General features: G+C 34.2%; 1 long non-coding RNA gene across 1 annotated transcript; it reads left to right on the top strand.

Moving 5' to 3' along the window:
• The first annotated feature begins 1,914 nt into the window (after positions 1-1,914).
• LOC137729985 (uncharacterized) lies at positions 1,915-3,242 on the top strand. Its single transcript, XR_011068069.1, has 2 exons — positions 1,915-2,636; positions 2,776-3,242. It is a non-coding gene; the product is annotated as an uncharacterized lncRNA (long non-coding RNA).
• The last annotated feature ends 1,389 nt before the right edge of the window (positions 3,243-4,631 follow it).

Below are 4,631 nucleotides of genomic sequence, written 5' to 3'. Positions count from 1 at the left end.
ATCCTTAGATCAAGCCCCGACGGCCCTTTGGATCAACAACTCATCCACAAACCTACACCCTACGAAGATAGAATCAGAGGACCAAATTAGAGAGAGATCGTAACCCCAAAATCATAAACACAAAAATATTATTTTGTACACGTTATTCTGGTTTCTTGTTTCAAGGAATCTTTCGTGTTCACACAAGGTTTGCTATGTGCTTATATGGTCTTGGGCTACTCCTCATATTGCCAATTGGTTTTATGGTGGAACCTCAATTTCATCTCTTTTAAGATCATAATTCAGTGCATTTGCCTTTCTCAAGCCAGAAGAATGTGCATCAGCCAACCCAGGTGGAATAAACATAAATCAAGGAGCAAAATTCATTGCATCACTGATATAAATTCCTAATATTACCAAACATAAGTCAGGTCTGGCACTTTCCAGGAACCACAAGCGATATCAAGTGCCGACTGGCTAGGGTTGATTAAAAAGGCAAAATTAACGAACGATAAGGATGAATGGATCTAAGCATCATAGCAATATTGGCAGTGTTGGGCGTGACAGTGTTGGGTTCACCACTTTTCATTATGTTCCCCACTAAATCCTCTGGGCGTGGGCACTCAACACACTGAAAGAAATTAGACTTTCAAAGAAGAAATGGCAACTCCAAATTGGAGAAATAGAATTTTTAAGGTGAAAGTGGGAAACTTTTTCACCGTGCAGGGTTTTGATTCAAGGTGAAGAATGATGATAAGAAAGATTTAGGAATGAGGCTCTACTTTAAACTATAGCCCTCAATGATGACTTCTATGCATGGATACCAAATTTGTTTAAGAAGTCTACAGCACAAGGATGAAAAATATGTTAGTGGGGAAGGTGAGGATCATATGAAATGAATGTGGCACTCACAACTATCACATAATTCATCTGCTTTATTGCAGCCTTCCCTTGATTTTCTTTTTGTACTAGTAACCATTTGTAATTCAGGTATAGTGGTTAAGATATTTATCTCCACACCTAAAGTCTTAGCCTTGATTTTTCTTCCCTTAATATCTCACTAGCCTTCATGCACTCTTCCCTTAATATCCCACTAGCTTTCATGCACGTGCTCATGCGCGTGCAGAAAACATTTTTTTAAATTACAACGTAATACGCACGATTTGCACGTTTTAAATATATTTATATGCGTAAATTGACAAAAGAAAAGTCAAATATTTGAAGTAAATGAATAATTTTAGATCACGCTAGAAGAAACTCCTCATAAACCAATTAAAGCAGCTAAATTTATATAATAAAATCGGTTTCTATTGAATTTACATTAAGAATAGAGAAAATAATATTTAATAAACAATTGATTGAATCACATTATTGTTAGCTCATTGTGGGACTAAGCATATCCCCCTCTTCCTTAGTGTAGATAACATCGTTTATTTAAAAAAAAAAAAAAAAAAAAAAAAAAAAGTCATTTGACAATTAATTTAATCACATTATTATTCGCATATCTAAGGCATTTTTTATAAAGAAAATAATATTTAATAAACAACTGATTGAATCACATTATTGTTAGCACATTGTGAGGCTAAGCCCATCATTTTCCCTTAGTATAGATAATATCGTTTGTTAAAAAAAAAAAAAACAATTATCTGACAACTTATTTAATTACATTATTATTTAAGTATGAAAGACATTTATTAAAAACAGCATTACACGCCTCTTAAGATGTTTTAAACACAATATTCATAATTTTTCTTATTCTTTATTATATTTTTCTTTTCCCTTCACGTGGGCATCATCAACTTTCACTCATCCTTCTATTTTTTATCATTTTCTCTCTTCCCACTTATATTTATATTATATTTTATGATGATTAAATTACCAAATTACCCTTATATTATTTGATATATTATATTTGACTGGTTTTGGATTTTTTTGATTGAGGGGCAATTTTTCCTAATATTTTTGTCGAAGCCTACAGTCAAACTTCAAACACGGCAAATCATTGTCCTAGTAAAACACAATTAACATCAAATTACCATCCATAATTTCAAAATTAGCAGCCTAATTATTACCAATCCAACGGCCAAAGAATCGAGTTAAAATCCCAACGGCTGCGATTGATTTAGTCAACTGGGGTGTGGCTGGTTGGCCCATCGTACTGTTTCGGAATCTAATCCAACTTCCCCAGAAATATCTGACTGCTGCCCGTAGTCGGTCCCAGTGACTGCCCGAACACTGACTCGTCAGCACCCAGTCTCGCTCCGGGCAGCTCCAAACTCCAAAGCTCTCTCTCTCCTCCCCTTTCTCTTTCTCTCCCTACACTTGGAAATACATAAATGTGAAACCTTTCATTCGGCGAGCAATGGAGGCCGCCACCTTCTGCCTTCAAGTGAAGGTGGCTCAAAGATATTGCTGAATGAAGTGTTCCCATTGACTCCATTGATAAGAGAGAAACAGAGAGGAGGAGGGGAGAGGGAGAGAGATTGGTCAGGGGTTGAGTTGCAGTGAGAGTGACGAAGCTGTTCCGAGCCGTACAATTTGGGGAGCTGGACACTGTGGAAGCTGTGTTAGAGAGTGACACAACTCTCCTCGGCCACTCCACCGTCTACGACCGCCACTCTGCTCTTCATATCGCCGCCGCTAACGGCCAGATCGAGGTGGATTCTTCATTTGTTTCATTGGGATTTCATCAAATCAGTGATTGTTCCCAGTTTTTCTGGATTTTTTATTCTTGGTGGGAAATAACTTTTATTTTTCGGAAATCTTTACGCGGTTTGAATGTTTGATTAATGACAGAGAAAACTGGAGAGAAAATTGAAGAGATAGGTAGAAAGATTGTCAGGAGAGGATCAACTTTCTCTCTTGGGCCGAGTCCAAATTTCGGTGGGATTGGCCGGAATCAGCAAAACTCCGCCAGTCACTGTTCTAGGCTCCAATCTTTGAACACAGTTGATTATGAGGTGTGGGTATCACATCAGATGGAAGAGAGTTCTGATACGAATCTATAGGCTCCAACCTTGCGTGATTTCGTTACCGTATGAAAAAGTTACGATGAAATTAAGTTTTGGAGTGGAAGAATGCAGGAGGGAGGAGGATAAGAACAGCAGTGCAGCTGCTGATCTGCACGCAGGAAGGAAAGTGACTTGTTTGGTATTTTTCTGTGACAAAATAATAATTATTTAAAAATACTGTTTATATGACCAAAATATGTCTGAATTATGTGATGTATTATTTTGAACTTCTTACTAAGTTTTTAGTCTTGAGGGCATTTGTGTTCAAAAAAATTTGTCGAAACCAGTGACACCAAAATTGGCATTTGGCTTTATATATAAAAGATATTCCCATGTTTTAAAAAAAAATACAATTAATAACTCGTCTAGTATAATATACAATGTTATCAATTTATTGTCCAACAACATAATTTTTAGTAATTGATATTTAGAACGTTAAAATTGTAAACCATTAGCTAATGAAAAAAGTTACATGACTAGAAATTGTGAGATGATAGAAAAAATGGAGAGTTTTTATTTATAATTAGATCAATTTTCCATCACATAAGGAGTTAAGTGAAGGACACTAATAGACATATGATGCCGCTGCCCATGGCCCCGCCTCCAATTATTTTTCAAATGTTAATGCTGAGAAAACAAAGTTTACAAACTAAATAATGTATCATTAATAAAAATACGTACATTTCTCAAAACTTAAGTAAAAATTTAATTATCAACTTTCATATTATTTAATTTTTAAAATTTTATTTACAAATTTAATTTTTCTATGATTACCCATTTTGCTAATTAAGATTTTGCAATGCTTTTTGGATATCCTCTTCTTAAGCATAGTTATTGGGGAGACAAGATGTTTGACAAATGCCTGAAAGTGGTTCGGACATAATAGGTTAAAAGAATATTTCGTCAAATTGTCATTCAAACTTTCCACTTGTCAGTTATTAACTAAATATGCGAAGGAAAATTTTATAAATCTGTTATTGTATATGACCACATCAAGTACCAAGTAGTGTCCAAAGTTGGGAGTACGATCATCATGATCAACAACTTTTTTTATCATCATGATCACAACTTACCAGCAAGGTCAAAATTAGGTTTAGATGCTACTGATTGCGAAGCAGGATGGAACCTTGCCACTGCGTAATCCATTTTAAGTCTCTAGACATCCCAAACAATTTGCAATCGCAAATTTATCTTTTTATGAGCAAAAGGAGAACAAAAATAAAGATTATGTTCAAGTAACTTAAATGAATCGTTAAAATAAAGTCTTCTTTTCATAAAGAGTAAAGATCTTTTAATTTTCATTTTAAGAGACGTTGTAATTCGATCATCAAAAGAATCAAAACTAGTGGTTCATGAACAGAAGAAAGCAAGAGCAAAAGAAATATTCTCATTCTTTGAAGCTGCTTGTCACTATGCAATTTGCACACTTTGCGTAATGAATAGGTCCATTATGTCGATGTATACATTTCTTATTGGCTTATAATTATTAGTTTGTAAATTAAGTCTCAAAATTGAGGGCTCCAATGCTCATACATGCATATATATATATATATATATATATATATATATATATATATATATATATATTTTGTTTGTTTAAAAAAAAAAAATCATGTTTGTGTTAGATAGATATTAAATTTA

Source organism: Pyrus communis, chromosome 3, assembly GCF_963583255.1.
Source record: "Pyrus communis chromosome 3, drPyrComm1.1, whole genome shotgun sequence".
Taxonomy (NCBI): domain Eukaryota; kingdom Viridiplantae; phylum Streptophyta; class Magnoliopsida; order Rosales; family Rosaceae; genus Pyrus; species Pyrus communis.
This window is presented reverse-complemented; position numbering and strand designations above follow the sequence as displayed.